This window comes from Heteronotia binoei, chromosome 21, assembly GCF_032191835.1.
Source record: "Heteronotia binoei isolate CCM8104 ecotype False Entrance Well chromosome 21, APGP_CSIRO_Hbin_v1, whole genome shotgun sequence".
NCBI classification, from domain to species: Eukaryota; Metazoa; Chordata; class Lepidosauria; order Squamata; family Gekkonidae; genus Heteronotia; species Heteronotia binoei.
The window spans coordinates 163,356,541-163,373,716 of NC_083243.1; the positions used below are offsets into that span (position 1 = coordinate 163,356,541).

General features: G+C 47.4%; 1 protein-coding gene across 1 annotated transcript in view; it reads right to left on the bottom strand.

Annotated features, from left to right (window-relative positions):
• LOC132589673 (sodium/hydrogen exchanger 10-like) overlaps nt 1-17,176 on the bottom strand; it is a 265,043-nt gene that overhangs the window by 181,358 nt on the left and 66,509 nt on the right. The gene's annotated exons all lie outside the window — the stretch shown is intronic.

Here is a 17,176-nt window from a genome sequence, read left to right on the forward strand (position 1 = left end):
AATTTTGGATGTAATTAAGGCTTCCAATGTTTTTCTTTCAGCCAGTAATTTAATATATACTTTTTACTTCCTGTTTGTTCGTGGGCTTTTTCTGAGTGTGTTATTCTGTCCTGCAGAGCCTTAATTTGCTGCTCTTTCTCTTTTTTTTTGGACAGAGGCTAAAGAAATTAACTGCCCTCTAATGACAGCCTTCATCGTTTCCCAAGTATTGAACGCCGAGGTGTCCTGGATTTTATTTTCCTGGAAATAAAGTTTTATGTTCTTAGCAATTTGTTCCTTGATTTCTTGTTTTAATAAAAGTGAAGTATTTAATCTCCACTTGTATTCTGGTTTCCTTGATGCACTGCTAAACAATTTAGAAGAAATAGGGGAGTGATCTGACCATATTTTACATTCTATCTCAGATGCCTTGATATTTTACAATAAGTGCAATGAAGTTAAAAAAGAAATCAATGCAGGTGAAGGAATTGTGGCGGGAAGAGTAGTAGGTATAAACCCTTTCACCCTTATGCTGTGTCTTCCATATATCATGAAGGCCATATTTTTCAATTATGTAATATAGATTTGTTTTCCTAACCTGCATGTCCCCAGCCTTTTTAAATTTGGATTTGTCCCAATATTTGTCAATTATATAAAGTCACCCCCGATCAGTAACTCTCCTTGTTGGAAAGTTGGGAGTTGTTCTAACAGGTCTTGAAGAAATCTCAGTTGGTTATTGTTAGGTGCACATACCAATCCAATTGTCATTGTTTTCCCATCTAGCTTTCCTTTTATAAAGTTGAACCTTCCCTGCTTATCTTTCAATTCTGCCTCTAGCTCAAATTTTACTGGTTTGGCTAGTAAAATTGCTGTACCCCTTGCTTTGGATGATCCTGGAGAAGAGAATTGTTTTGAGTACCAAGTGGTGGATAAAAGCGGAATAGAGTCATTTCTATGGTGTGTCTCTTAAAGCAGCAAAATCTGGGGCTTAACTTTTAAGATATGACTAGTTACTCTCTCATTTTTAATATAATTGTTAAGCCCTCTCACATTCCACAACCAAATAAGGTGCATATTTTCTACTCTGCCCACCCTTATTTGCCTCTCAAGTTCCCAGTTGTAAATGAAAGCCCTCTTAGGTTCATACAATTGTTATGCTAAGAGTAGTGTTCTATAAGTGACAGTAACCCAGAGATGTGCCTAATTACCCAACAGTTGCAATTGAAATAACATTCAAATTCAAACTAAAACCTACAACACTAACTAAAAAAAAAATCTATCAACCCAACTACTGGTTTTTCCTATGACCCAAACAATTAGCCTACAGCTATTACCAAACAAATCTGGAGCAAAACCCTCTTATATGGTCTGCCCTCCCTCCCTGCCTGCATGTTTTATCACAATAAGATATTATTTAATCTCCACATTACTTTTTACCATACACTCTTCATTCATAGTCTTCAAGAACCTCAATCCAGTTGCAGTCCAAGAAAGTCTTTATTCTTGTTGCTTGTCCAGGATGTCCAACAGAGACAACTTTCTTTTTGCTGATTTTCTGTTAGTGTCCATAGGTAAGTCCAGTCCCAAAGTTTTCAACAGCTTTATTCCAGTATCTTCATCTGTTGCATATAGAGTAGATCCATTCCTGTTGACCATGATTTTTCCAGACGTAACCCAATGATAAGGAATCTTTTCCTCTCAGCATTTGGATGTTATGGCTTTAAGTGTTTGGCATGTAGCTAAAGCCTTAGAGGCAAGTCTAGGTAAACCTGAATTTTCAGATCCTGAAAAGTAAGGAAACCTAGCTCTTTAGCTTTAGTTAGAATCATTCTTGCTTGCCTTATGTCAGCGAAGGAGACTAGGATGTCCCTGGGTTGGCGTCTATTGGCTTTGTTTGGGTTGCCGATTCGGTGTGCTTTTAATAGTACTGGGTACAAGCCCTCCTTGAATTGGAGAATTCCAGCTAGCCAAATGCTCATATCGTGAATGAGTGTTCAGGCTTTGTTTGGATTTTCATCAAATCCTCTAAATTTGAGGTTCTAAAGTCTTACTTGGATTTCTAACTGTAGAACTCTATCTTTTAAAGTCTGGGTTTCTGATTGTAGCTTCAGATTATCAGTTTGCAGCGTTGTTCCAATTTTCAATCAGACTCTGCTGTGAGGTCTGTTTTTTTTTAAAGCCGTAGACAGTCCACAATTTGCTCAGAGAGGCTGAATGATTTCTTTCAGTTTGCAGTCAAGTTTCTCAAGAATAGTTTTCTCTATGTCCTGCAAGGCTTTTTTTAGCATGTTCTGGAGGGTAGAGCCGTAATCGCTTTATCTGGGGCGTCTTTTTTCCTCGCGGTTTCAGTCACCATTTTTCTCCCCTGGCCACCGCCAATCTTTCCCCCGTCGTGTGGGCTTCTGCGCTCAAACATGATCTGGTGCTGGGCTGGGTTTATTGTTTTTGTGGGGAAAGAATTCCCTCTGCTTTTTTCATGAGTTGTTTTAGTTTTTTGTGTGGAGAAGAGCCAATTTTTGTGGGATTTCTGGGAGGGTTGGCAGAGCCGCAGAATTAGGCATCCACCATTACCCTCACAATGCCCTGCCCCCCTCGTACCAGTAGCTTATGAAGCAGAATTTTTGCTCACAGGACTCCACAGCTTAGAGGGAACACTGGTATGGACATACACTCTCAGCCTAATTCGCCTCACTGGCTTGCGTTGCACACACACAGCATACAGAACAGGGAGAGGGAGACAGATAGAGAGAGGGAGACAGAGAGAGAGAGAGAGAGAGAGAGAGGGAGGGAGGGAGAGGAAGGGAGGGAGAGAGAGGAGCAAGGCACATGAAAGCTGATACCTTGAAAGCTGATACCTTTAGATGCCATTGGACTCAAACTTTGCTTTGCACTTTGCACACAAACACATGGTAGCAAGGCAAGGGGAAGCAGGAAGAAAGGGGGAGGCAGAGCCAGTTGTATCCAAGAGAACTGCAGTATAAGCAGCCCAACAGAATACACACAGAGAGAGTAGTGAGGCACAGGAAAACCCATATGTTGAAGAAAACTGTCGATCTTCAGATGCCAACTTTGCTTTGCAGTTTGTATTGCAAGATGATAACAAAATGAGGGGAACAAGGGGAGAGGGAAGCAGACCCAGTTGCACCTGAGAGAACTGCAGCATAATGAGCCCAATAGCAGAGAGAGAGAGAGGGAAGCTCATACTTTGTCAGTCTTTAGCATCGGAAAAAGTGCAGAAAAGGGTAATTAGAATAATTAAAGGGTTAGAACACTTTCCCTATGAAGAGAGGTTAAAAAGCTTGGGGCTCTTTAGCTTGGAGAAACGTCAACTGAGAGGTGACATGATAGCGGTTTACAAGATTATGCATGGGATAGAGAAGGTAGAGAAAGAAGTACTTTTCTCCCTTTCTCACAATACAAGAACTCGTGGACATTCAATGAAATAGCTGAGCAGTCGGGTTAAAACTGATAAAAAGAAGTACTTCCTCACCCAAAGGGTGATTAACACATGGAATTCACTGCCGCAGGAAGTGATGGCAGCTACAAGCATAGACAGCCTCAAGAGGGGATTGGATAAACAAATGGAACAGAGATCCATCAGTGGCAATTAGCCACAGCATATTGTTGGAACTCTCTGTCTGGGGCAGTGATGCTCTGTATTTTTGGTGCTTGGAGAGTGCCACAATGGGAAGGCTTCTAGTGTCCTGGCCCTATTGATGGACCTCCTGATGGCACCTGGGATTTTTTGCCACTGTGTGACACAGAATGTTGGACTGGATGGGCCATTCGCCTGATCCTACATGGCTTCTCATATGTTCTTATGTAGATGCCACTGGACTCAAACTTTGCTTTGCACACACAGAGATGCATGGTAGCAAGGTGAGGGGGAGGTGGACCCAAGCAATAAGGGGGTGCGATTTGTATGGGAAAAGAGGAAGTAGCTGATCACAGCCACTGGAAAACAATCACATGGAGCTGCCAATCGCACCACTGACTCCAACACTAATTGGTAGCAAATCTTTAATGGGAGGAGGATCTGGGGGGCACTCTACCCCTGGGCCAGATTAAAGACCTCGGTGGGCCCTTCCTTCCCATGGGATGTATGTTTGACACCCCTGGGTAAGCCGTTTTGGGTTTACACTGGGGGGAGAAGTATATATGAATTAAATCTTTAAAAGGATATGTCTGTCTTGATTTTCAAAACTCTTACTTTGCATATGGACAACTTTATGAACAATGCTCAAGAGCAAAAGATGGAATAAAATCATTTATTTTAGCTTATAGTAATATAATCAATGTAGCAGGAAGCTTAACTATCTATGCCACAGCCACCTTGAGACTGGACTACTGAAATTTGCTCTATGCAGGGCTGTCCTTGAAGATGCTCTGGAAATTTGAGGTTATTCAAAATGCAGTTGTTAGGTTTTTGACACTGAATACTGAGGCAACTACACTGGTTGCCAGTTGGCTTCTGGATAAAATTTAAGGTGCTGGCTGTGGCTGAGCCAAATGTCTTGCAGGATCCAAATGGCAACTGGAGCCCATTACTGGTCCAGGTGAGTAGAAAGACATGTGGGCCAGGAGTGAGCAGGGGTTGCCAGCAGAAGGGCAGGAATGCACTGGCTCACAAGGGAATTTATGCCCCCAAAAGCTAAGCTGTGGAGCCAGTGGTTAGGGCAAGTGCAGCAAGCCTGGAGTGACCAAAGAATGAGGAAGAAGGAGGCAGACAGAGGTTTCAGCAGGCAGACAAGTTATGGCTGACTGGGCCCTGGAGCTGAAACCACAACTTCAGACATGGCACCCATCCCGGCTGGGAAGAGGAGTTGAGGAAGGACTAAGAGGAATGAGGAAGGGATGGCAGCAGTGACCAGGGAAGCACTGACACTCTAGCAAGCCCAGCCATCTCCTTGGCTTTGGTGGGATGGACTCTGGCAAGAGCAAAATGGAGGCAATTAGGACACTGGGGCTGGGGGATTGTTAAAAGACTATTGGGTGAAAGTCTTGCACAGGGGTTTGATGGAAAGTAGGGTTAGACCTAGAAGCAGGGCTTGTCTAGACTTAGGGCTAGAGGGTCTTTGGCCAATGAGGAAGCAGGTAGAGGCTGCCCTCATGTATGAGCTAAGGGTCCCCCTTGTCTGTGACCTTGAACTCACATCACTGGTCAACCTTTAAAGTCCTAAATGGTTTTGGACCATCATACCTGAAAAACCACCTGACCCACTATGATCCCACACATTGCCTGCACTCTTAATCACACAATCTTCTGTTGGTGCCCTGCCCTTGAGCGGCTCACTACTTCTCTCCTCTACCAGGACAAGGACCTTCTCTGTGGTGATTCTGTCCTGGTGGAATGAGTTATCAGAGGATGTAATTAATACAATTAATACAGTTTTTCAAATGGTTTCTTTTGGGTTTTTTTAAGGGTCTGACAAGGGTTCAGACATTTTGGCCTGCTTACTGAAACCTGCTTTCTTTAGCAGTGTTCTTAAAACATGTTAAGTTTGAAGTGCTGATTCACTGACACTTGTGTGTTAAGAGTTCATTTGGACCTTGAAATAAGTTAATTCAGTCTCTTATCGTTCTTTCCAGTTAACATATGCCTTCACAGCTGCACCACGAGAATCAGCCTTGGCTATTGATAGTAGCCTAGTCAATGATTGATTCTTCTTGGATGCCCATTTTAGCTATCATGGGCCAGCTGAGATCGACCCTTGGCACTTACCGTGAGGGGTCCTTCTCCTAGGAGGAAAGGAGGACATCTTGGGTGCTTTCCCACCGTCCAATCAGGGAGGCAGGAATCAAAACTTCCTCTTCCTGTGGCTGTGGGGAACCACCCATCTTCAGTTCGGGTGACTCCGAGCAGCAGTATAACGTTAACTGTATCTATAAAAATAAAAACTTCTAACAAGTGAAACAACAACAACTATTAGTCTGTCGGTGCCCATAAAGGAGATGGGCGATCGACGAAGGTATAAACTTTATTGATAGGAAAAGTAGGGAACAGGCCCGAAGGCCATCAAATGTTGGTAGAGATGTAGTTAGGTACAGTGGAGAATTCAGCTGCCCGAGGTAGGGCGATAGATGGGAGGGCAAGATGTCCTCCTTTCCTCCTAGGAGAAGGACCCCTCACGGTAAGTGCCAAGGGTCGTTCTCCCTAGGAGGCGGAGGACATCTTGGGTGCTCCTAGAGCAGTAGGTTACTTAGGGAGGGATCGCCCTACTCAGGCAGTACATGCTGTAAGATTCGTCTACCGAAGGCCGCATCCGCCGACGCGTAAGAGTTCAGCTTGTAGTGTTGAACGAAGGTGGAGATTGACGACCACGTAGCTGCCTTACACACTTCCTCGACTGAGGCGTTCCTGCTGAAGGCTGCGTTGGCGGCTGCGCTTCTGGTCGAGTGTGCTGTGATCCCAGGCGGAACCTCGAGGTGCAAGGCCTTGTAGGCCTCCGCTATGCACTGCTTAATGGCATGACTAATGGCCGACTTGGACATCTTTTGCCCCAATCTGGGTGCAGAGATATTGATGAACATAGAGTCTGACTTACGTAGTGACTCTGTTCTAATCAGGTAGACTTTGATCGCCCTGCGCACGTCCAGGGTGTGCCAGGTTCGTTCCTTGGGGTGTCTGGGATCCGGACAAAAGGATGGTAGGTTGATCTCTTGATTTTGGTGGAATCTGGATGACACCTTTGGTTGGAAGGTAGGATCCGGGTAGAGTACGACTTTGTCCTTGTGGAACACGCATAGCTCCTTCCTAGCAGATAGAGCTCCTAACTCGGAGACCCTTCTGGCCGATGTTATTGCCACCAGGAAAATCGTCTTCATGCGAAGCATCTTTAAGGGCACTTGCATGAGCGGTTCGAAGGGTGGACCTGTTAGGGCGTTCAGCACTGGGTTCAGCCTCCAGGTCGGGAACCGATGGGTCTGCGGTGGGGAGCTTAAGGAAGCCCCTCTAAGGAACCGTCGGATGTGAGGGTGAGACGACAGGGATACACCATCCACCTGCTGAAGTACTGACGACAGTGCCGCGATCTGGCGTTTGAGGGTGGCTGGCTTCAGGCCGGACTGTAGCCCATCCTGAAGGAATTGTAGCACCCTGGGAACAGTAGGGTGTAATGGATCCACACTCTTTCTCCAGCACCACCTGTGGAAGGCTTTCCAAGACATGTTGTAGATCCGCGTCGTGGATTCCTTTCTGGATGCTAAGATGGTATTCGTCACTTCGCTGGTGTACCCTAGGTCTAGTAGCGATCTCCTCTCAACCTCCACGCGGTCAATCTCAGCCATTCTGGGCGGGGGTGCCACACTGGTCCCTGCAGCAGCATGTCCGGCCCGGTTGGTAGGTGGAGGGGTTGCTCCGCCGACATCTGCTGGATTGAAGAGAACCAGGGACGCCGAGGCCACCAGGGCGCAACTAAGATGACTTCTGCCCCCAGCGACCTGATCCTTCTGAGAACTTTTGGGATGACCGGGATTGGCGGGAAGGCATACAGGAGACCTTGAGGCCACGGGGATGTTAGGGCGTCTGTGGCCTCCGCCTGACTGTGAAAGTACCTTGTGAAGAACCGGGGCAGCTGGTGATTCTGCGGAGATGCGAAGAGGTCCAGGGTTGGCGGGCCGAAGTGATCCACTATCTGTAGGAATATAGTCCTGTTGAGAGACCACTCCCCTGCCTGGATGCTCTCTCGACTGAGCCAGTCCGCCTGCACGTTGTGCGCCCCCTTGATGTGTTCTGCTCTTATTGACTTCAGATGAAGTTCTGCCCAGCCGAACAGTTTTCCGGCCTCCCTGTAGAGGGAGCTGGGCCTGGACCCCCCTTGATTGTTTAAGTAGGCCTTCGCTGCTATGTTGTCCGTTCGCACTAGGACGTGTTGGCCTGAGACCTGGTCCTGGAAGTGTAGGAGGGCTAGGCGAACTGCCCGAAGCTCTAGTAGGTTGATTGGGAGGTTCGATTCCCTGGTCGACCACTGGCCCTGTGTTGGGATCTCGTTGAGGGTTGCCCCCCAACCGGAGAGTCCCACCTGGAGACAGGCAACCTTACAAAAAAAACAAAGTAGTATGCACATCTTCCATCCAGGTATTTCTCTGGCTGGGAAGAGGCTGTCTCTGTGAGAGACTGCAATATTAAAAAAGTTTGGTAATGAACAACTTTTGAAATTATATCTTTTTAGACCAAAAATCAGAAGATGAGAATTCAAAATAGCACAAAAATACCTCAACTGTATTTCCACACTATTTCCACCCTCCCCCCCCTCCAGATGTGAAAGGAGGGGAAGGTTTGAACAGACAAACCAAAATTCCTTCCCTCTTGGAATAGGTGAATGCTTACCTTAACAAAGGCTAAAAACAGACACAATGGATTTGGCCAGTCTCTTATCTGACCCTGATAAGTTTTTACAAAGGAAAGGTGGAGGAGGAGAATAATGAGCTTTCTGCTTGGGAGGGACTCAAAATTGTAACTCTTTCCAGTTTCTTTAACTCAAGCTGAATTTGGCTGAGTTTAATTCAAGAGGGTCTGCATGAGATTTGCCAATCAGTACTACATTAGTTGTTGCTGCTCCTGCAGCTGGAGGTTCTACTTTCTGTACTTTCAGATTTAAATGACAAACTTGCCCATTTGAGGTTAGCTGTCTTGTGTTACTGTGACCTTTGAGAAGGAGAGGCAACACCTCTTATATTACAAACACTGAATTTGATCTTTTCTGAGGCTCTGCAAGAAAACTTTCCTAGCCAGCCATCCACTGGAAGATATTGGGACAAGTTCTGTACAAGAATGGTGGCAAACCAAAAACTGTGGTTCCTCTTGCCACTGGCTAGTTATAGGTCTATAAGAAAATGAGGCTTTCTCTCAAAGACACTGAGTTGCTTGTACCTTAAGGAGACCTGAGATAAACAAAAATTTAATTTCTCAGGGCAATGCATTTAAAATTCTATTCCTTTGCCTTAGTTGCTTATCAAATCTTTACTGCTACAGATCTCCCTTGAGCAAGAGGGAGAACAATTAGCATTTCTTCCTGATGGCAGGAGTGCTGAGCATTTGCATATTTTAGCCAGTTCTATTTGGGCTAATCTGCAGGCACTCTGTACAAGCTCAGAGGCTATACCATTTAAATTTCATAGAACTGAGGAAATAAATATTTCCTGACTTTATAAGCAAGAGAGAGAAAGATGAACTTGGGAGTTTCACAGATTTTCATTCAGCCAATTTGAAAATTAAAACTGGTCAGTTTCTTACATTTTGCTATAAATGCTTTGAATGAATAAAAACTAGTTCAATCTCTCTTTCTCAGGTACTTGATGCTGGCATCTTTAAAGGGTTAACCTAAATATATTACATCAAGCTCCCATTACCCTGCAGAGAAAACTAACTCTGCAGGCTGGAACCCTTGCTGGGATTCCAGGAGATCTCCAGGCCTCGCCTGGAGAAATGGCCTGGTCTAATTGTAGTCCAAGTCATTGCTTGTATGTTTTCTTATTTAGTCAAGGGAAAAGGCGCCCTTGTTACCTTTAAACCTAATAAAGCCAGATCTCTCTGTTTTAAGAGACATTCAAGTCTAGATGTTAGATTTTCCTTTGGGTAGGGGGGAGGTTCAGAGACAAAGGAACCTTGCCTGCCCATGCGGGACTACCATTCCCTGAGGTTCCACAGAATTCTGGCTTTCAAATTCCCCAAATGGGATGAGCTAAAGACAGAAAATTTCTGGCGTAAAGGGCTGAGGCTTGCTCATGTAGCAGTGTCTGGAGCAAGTCCTTGCTAAAGGAATACCTTGTGCCATAAGTGGGGAACTCTGCATCTTCTGCTAGTAGACCCTGGGACTGTAGATCTGCCACAGGTGCATCAACCAGGGGAACCTGCAGTAAGTTATTAGCAAAGGCAGGTAGCTCATATAGCTTCTTAAAAGAGTTGGGAACCTGCCTGCTGGTACTTGGTTTTGCCCATTCGGCTCTTAGCTGGCGCTCGAAGAACTCTGGAAAGGGGAAGATCCTGTCAGAGGGTCGGTGCCTGGGGAAGAACTCTGAGTTCCCCTTGGGTATGTTCCTGGGGCTAGTCAGGGGGTTGACAACCTCCTGGTCCTCTGGCGACCCTTGGAGGTCCAGAGCAGCCAGCACTTTGGGTAAGAGGGATTGGAACTCCTCTGCCCTGAAGAAGCGTGAGGAGGGTTCTGGTACAGTCGTACCCTCTATCTCCTCATCCGATATGAGTTCGCCCTCCTCCCTTTCCCCCTGTTCTGACTCATCTGAGTGATCCCAGTACTGGGATCTCTCGCCCTCCAGGGAGTCACCGGCTATGGAGTCTCTGGTGGCCCTGTAATGGGAGCCCCGTTCCCTAGACCTTTTGGGTGAGGGGGACCCGGGAGGAGAGGGTGGGCTAGAGGGCCTTGGCCTCTTGAGGGTGGCTGCCTCAACTGCAGCTCCTACAGTCTGCCTGATTGATTCTAGGAAATCAGAAAAACAGAGAAGGTCCCATCATGGGTACATTACCCAAGCCCGTCTGGGGCTGGAGGGTCTGCGTGGCCTCCTGCTGCGGCTGCACCTAGAAGGTGTCGAAATCTCCCGCCTGGAGGTTGGCATGGGGGGTTCCCCGCCCCTGGAGGCTGCTCAGTTGCTGGTCCCCGTCCTTCCGTGCGCGTTTGCGCTTTTCAAAATGGCCCTCGTGGCCAGGGCGGCGCTCTGAGGAGGAAGTCTCCTCTGCTGCCGAGGACGACCAGCGCCGCTTCCGCTCCGCTCGCTCCTCTTCGGATCTTCTCCCTGTTCTGCCCCTACAGGGCACGTTGCCGGCAGCCGCGGCAAGCCCCGTGGTCATGCCGGCTCCGGGAAGCGGCCTCTCGGTCCCGCGCGATGCGCAGGCAGCCGAGTCCTCGTTGGGGCAAGCGTCCTTTGCCCTGCGCGCCATCTGTTCCGCGCCGCGGCTTGAGTGCAGCCCGAGCTGCCGGCGCGCCGCTTCTCTTGGGGGGGGGGGATTCGAGAATCCTCAGGAGCAGAGAAGCCAAGAAGCAAAGAAGCAAGGAAGAAGTATTGGCAGGTGAATAAGGATCCAAAGAAGCAGTAGAGAAAGCTTGGTAAGATGAATAGAAGGAAGGAGGAAGAAAGATCTTTTTTTTTTTTTTGAAAGGAAAGGCACTTAAAGGGATAGGACCTATCCTAAGCACATGCTCTCCCTGTCGAGGCAGGAAAGGAACTGAAGATGGGTGGTTCCCCACAGCCACAGGAAGAGGAAGTTTTGATTCCTGCCTCCCTGATTGGACGGTGGGAAAGCACCCAAGATGTCCTCCGCCTCCTAGGGAGAAAGATTTATGTTGTGTGCTTATTGGGCTGGGAGGAGGTGTTGGTTTGCACTTTCTGAACTGAGATTTACCTTCACTTCATGCTCTGAGGCTTTCCTGAAGGAGCCCTATGTGGCCAAGTGGTCTGTTCGGATTTTGGACTTTGAACTTTGTTTTGGAAACCTGTTACTGTAATTATGTTTAGCTAGCTGTGCTATACTATGTTATTATTTTTTGGCTCATTTGTCTAACTCTAAATTGCTTGCCTCCTTAAGTAAGATTGTAAGTATTGTTCAATTATTGTTTCTTTTATTGTCTCGTCTGCCATGGTAAACCATTGAACCTAATTGCCTCTGAAAGGAAATGCTACCCTATTTGTTATAATTTGGGAACTCTTGGCTGCAAGCATTGTGGTTAAGACATTCTAATCTAGACCCGTTAAGCTGTAAATTTGACTTGGATGTCCAGTGGTGGGTAAGACAAGTCTGGTGGCAGTTCTACCTTGTCAGGCTGCTGTACGAATTTTGCACACTCTGGTATTTTTAGTAAGTTTTTTGGGAGCCACCTAAAAATAGCCTGCGCTGTGTCTTGGTCTGAGAGGGGCATGGGTTGTTACAGAGGACATGCGTGCCCTGTGGAACAATGTTGGCTTCAGCAGGGTTTGCAAGACAGAGCTCTTCCAACAGACTTTCAATTAATCATTGTGTACTGCTTATGATTTTTGTATTGTTTCCACTGGATCATTTTATTATCTGGTTGTTGGACTCAGGCATTTTCAATAGGAGATTTTTATAGCTGGGTTTAAATTGTGCCATATATTTATTATTGCTGTTGTTTTTAAGATTGTCTATTGAGTTGTATTTTAGTCTGATGTAAGCCACCCCAAGCCTCACTTGTCCAGGGAGTGATGGAGTATAAATGTGATAAAATAAAACCTAGTGCACTCCGACTCTGCAGAGGAGCTAGACCATAAAGGAGAAGAGGAAGAGTGGGTCTGGCAAGTTCCAGAGCAGCCTAACCCCAGGAAAAATGGGGAGAACAGGGGTATATCCTAAGGGAGGCAGTGGTACAATTGCAAGGTAAAGGGAATGCAAGGCGGTTCTGCAAGGGTAGATAAGAAGACAGCAGACTGACAGTCAGCAATAGCTGCTTGTAGAAGAAAGTCTTCCTCTACCATAGAGATCCCCTTGGCAGAGAGTCAATTAAGGGAAGTGAGAATTGTGAGTGGCCAGGAGAAACAGGATAAAAGGCACAAGCAGGAGGAAGTGAAGGATGTGGCCGACACCATCAGGAAGCTGTGGAGGAAAGTAGCCAGTGAGTTTGGGGATCCTTGCATCTTGGAGGAACTATAACCTCAGTGAAAGCTTGGGGATATATCTCTGCCCAGGTATACAGCAGGTATCATCCCCTGGGACACTGAATCAATCCATTTCAAGGCTCAACTCTATTGGTACAGTGCAGCAGTCTGAAATTGTGACTAAAACAGCCTTAGGAAGGGCTAGGATGGCCAGTCTCCAGGAGAAGCCTGGAGACCTCTGGGAATCACAACTGATCTCCAGACTGCACAGATCAGTTCCTTAGAGAAAATGGCTGGTTTGGAAGATGGAATCTATGGCATCACTGAGGTCCCTGTCCTCACAAGCTCCACTCCCAAATCCCCAAGAAGTTTCCAACCTTGAGTCAGCAACCTTCAGGAGGGCCCGTGTCTGAAGCTGGTCTGGAACCTGCATTGAAACCAATGGAGCAGGTAATGGGAGAACGGCTTCCTGGTTGGAGCAGGACTGTTGTTGGCTGTTTTGTGTGACCAAGCTGTTGACATCAGTGCAAATCCTACTTGTTGTTTGTGTAGGAAATGTGGATGGTGGGATACTCTAATAGGGGAGTGACCATGGAGCATTTACACTACATAAATTATTTTGCTCTTTCATGTGCTCAGAGCACTCCTGCTTGGATTACTACACAGCTGGTAGCTCTTGTTCACAGAGCCACAAGGACTCCAGATTGTGCTTCATTCTCTTGGCTGCATAATCATTGCAGACAAACAACTGCAATGCCATCTTCATGGAGACATGAACTGCTACAGACCAAGGGGAAGCTATGCTCCTGGAGATTTCAAAAAAGACAAGATATTGTCCTGTGTCAGCCATGAAGATGCTGTGCCTGCACCACATACCGCATTCCAGAGTCTTGCACAAGCTTTGGTTATGCAGATGCATATGCCTTGCCATTAACAAAAGGATTGTTGTAACATTTACTTATGTACAAAAGAATCTTCCTGTAGCCTGGTCAGAAAATCAATTCTGTCAATAGAATGTTGTTGGAATGATCGCCCACCATCAGCCAGATCCTGTCACCCATCTCCCCTAGACCTGATTCCTTTGTCTTCCCTATGTTTTCCTAATAAGTGTCACAATAGCAAACATTAGATTCCAAATTGCCGAACATAGTTTTCTTTGTTTTAGCGTATGATCCACTCAGAGAAGCTATCATCATTCTCCAGGTATCTCTTGTGAAACGCCTTGGGAACCATTAATCTGCCAGGAAGCCCCATCATGGTTTCCTGCCTCAAGTTATGAATTTGGCTATTTAAGGCAGAACCCTCTGCCATTCAGGTGTGACTCTTTCTAGACCCCTTCTTTGCTGGAAGAACCATCTCCATTCCTGATCAGCTTGGGTCCATTGTTGTGGGTGATGCTGGTTGTCTCATGCTTCTCCTTCCCCCATCTTTGCTGCTGAACCTCTGCTTCTCTTCAGGAACAGGTAAAGTATTACCCCTCTATGATACCTCCTGCTAATGCAAACGTTTCTATCTTTTCATACCTATTAATAGTTCTGAACTGTTTGTGTTGAATGCATGTTTTTGTCTTGTATGCTTGAATTTCCCCCCAATAAAATATAATTTTGCTTTAATTAAAACTATCATCATTGACTAAGGGACTCCTGAGGAAAGACATGGGTTATTGATCCCATGCTAATTTTGCCATCTGGCCCACCTAACTAAAATCCCCCATATATACACAAAAAGGTAATTTGACTAACACAGGTCAGTGGGTGGGAGGAAACTGAGGTGTGTACGTGTGTGTGTGTGTGTATGGCGGGGGGGGGGGAATTCATGCCAAGGTATGGTTGGCAGAATGGTGAGGTGTGTGGGGGGGTTACATGCCAATGGTGGGGGGGGGGGGTTGGGAGACAGCAAGGGTACAGGGCAAATGATTGCCAAGGCTGAGAGGGGGTGGCAATATAGCAATAGGGTGCAAATGCCAGCAGTTTGGGAGGGGGGGACAGCAGCAGAGGGGAATGAATGCCAACAGTTGTGGAGAGGACAAGCACTGGGAGGATTACTGGCAAACCCTGGGATAGAAGGTAAAAGAGAGGGTGGGCAGAACAAATGTCACGCCTGGGTGTGACAAGAGCAATGTTGGGGCCAAACACATGCCAACATCTGACTGGGAACATAGCAAGGTAGGAAAGTATACTGTCAGCTGTTGAGGGGTGAGGATATCACAAAACTATGGGGCACTTAAACATAGCCAGGCCTGCGAGGATGGTTGGGAAGACATTTAGCTTGGGTGTCTTGATGCCAAGGCTTTCAGAGTGCATGCAAAAATGCCCCTGCATCCTTCACTTCCCTCTCCACCTTCCCCAACCCAGCCCACAGCACTTGCCTACAGCCTCTCCCTACACATTGTGGTACTTCATAACACTTCCTGGGGAGCTACTTTGTTGGGAGGATGTAGCCGCATGCAGCTTGCCCTCACCTTCTTTCTAGAGTCCATTGTCTTCGTTTTCACAATTCAGTATTCTTTCCACAATCCTTTTATAAAGGAAAAGAAAGTTGTTTCTTCCTTTTCACAATTCCTAGTTGTTTTATAAATTTATTGTAAAACTGAAGCTGTTATTATCGTAAAACTGAACTGTAATACTGAAAATGTGTAATTTGTTTAAAATTATTAATAAAATGAATTAATGCAGGCTGCATAGTTAGATACCTTGATACCGAGTGCCCCCGCTGAATAGACCTTGCGGCCCATTCCGTCAATCTTCTTCCCTTCCTTATCCGGTGGGGAGGAATGCACCTTCCGAGCCTTCGAGGAGGAGGAGACGACTACAGAATTTGGTCTTGGATGGGTGAAAAGAAATTCAGCCCTGTCTCCTGGACCTTGTACATGTGGTCCAGCCGTTTGAATGAGACCGGCGTTGATGATGGCCTTTTCCAAGGCTCCTTAACAGCCTGGAGGATCACCTTGGTGACTGGCAGGGCAACCGCAGTGGACGTGTTCTTCTGCATGATATCGAACACGTTGTCGTCCACAATGGGTTCTGGCTGAGTCACAGGCAAGTTGAGGGTGGTTGCAATCCGTCTCACAAGGTCCCCATATGACTTCAGATCCTCCGACGGAGAAATCGGAAGATCCTCAGCCGTCTGGGAGACCGGCGAAGGTTCCATGTCCTGGGCTTCACTATCTGACTCCGATGACGAAGACTCCTGGTGGGCAGAGTGCTCCGAGAGCATCGGCGTCAACTCCCTCGGAGGAGACCGGACCGGTGGCGATGGTCGTCGATGGACTTCGATCGGGACCATGCGTCGTTCCGGGGGAACCGACACCGATGCCGACGCCTTTCGGGATCGATGCGAGACCCTCGACATGGAAGAGAACTCTGACTCCTGTTCCCAATCTGGGTACTCCTCTGGGTACCAGTGGTACGATTGGTACTGGGAGTATGGAGGTTGCCACCTGCACTGCTCCCACAGTGGTATCGGGAAGCGGTGAGGTGCCTGAAAGGTTTCCATTTCTCGCCTCTCTTGGGATCTGATCTGGATAGGTGGAATGATCGGTGCCGAAACCTCCACCTCCGACGTCAACTCGCTAGCGGTGCGTCGACACAAGCCTGACGACGAGGAGCGTTGGGTCAAGTCGATCTCATGCTCCTGTTCCGAGGCTGACTGACGTTGTTGAGTCGATGGGCTGCGGCGCAGGGAAGCCAAGATCTTCTTCGGCAGTACAGGGGTTGCTGATGTCGAAGCGTCGACTGAAGGCGAAGGAGTGCGGGGTCGCTTTCGCTTCTCCTTCGACTTTGCCTTCTTAGGAGCTTGGGTCCTCGAGTCCTCTCGGCGCTTTTTAGCGGGCGTGTCCACCGAACCCTCACGGGGACGTTTCGTGGAGCCGCGCTCCTCCGGCAACTCAGTCAGAGTCAGGGTCGGAGCAGCATCGGCCGATGCAAGCTCCTGTGCCGGGGTGTCAGCCGACTTCGGTGTCGACGATGTCGCCATCGATTTCTGTGGTCGAAGCGCCGATTCGGTCAAAGCTGCCGATAGCCGGGCCGCACGGTTCTTTCTCGTCTGCTTAGAGAAGCGGAGACAGTGCAGGCAAGCTTCCACACGATGCGCCTCTCCCAGGCACAGCAGACACAAGGAATGGCCGTCCGGGGGGGGGGGGCGATCTTTTTTCCACAAGCACGGCAACGCTTGAAAACCCCCCAGCGACTGTCCATAGAAGTTAGTCGCGAAAAAAACCGCTCAGAGGGGAAAAACTGGGGGAAAAGGGGAACGAAGTACCCCGAAGGGCAGTCCGCCAAAGAAACAGAGAAAAAGCTCTTTTTTTTTTACATTAACTAACTAACTAACAAACTAACTATCTACACAAAGAGAACAACAAACGGGCTAAGAAACGAGAAAAAAAGGCAAAGCCAAAAATTCTCACCGACTGGGGAACAAGAAAGGTAAACCTCTCAACACAGCGGTCAGAAAGGAACTGGCGGGATCCCCGCACCGGCACCGGTGAGCATGCGCACTAGGACGCCTGCACATGCCCATTGGCGCCGAGCGCGGAAAAATCCCGGGCTTTTCAGGTACCGATTCGGGGATCGGCGCAGGCGCACTATCCCATGGGTGTGAAGCACAGAGACCACGAAGAAGATCATTAAGTTTTATT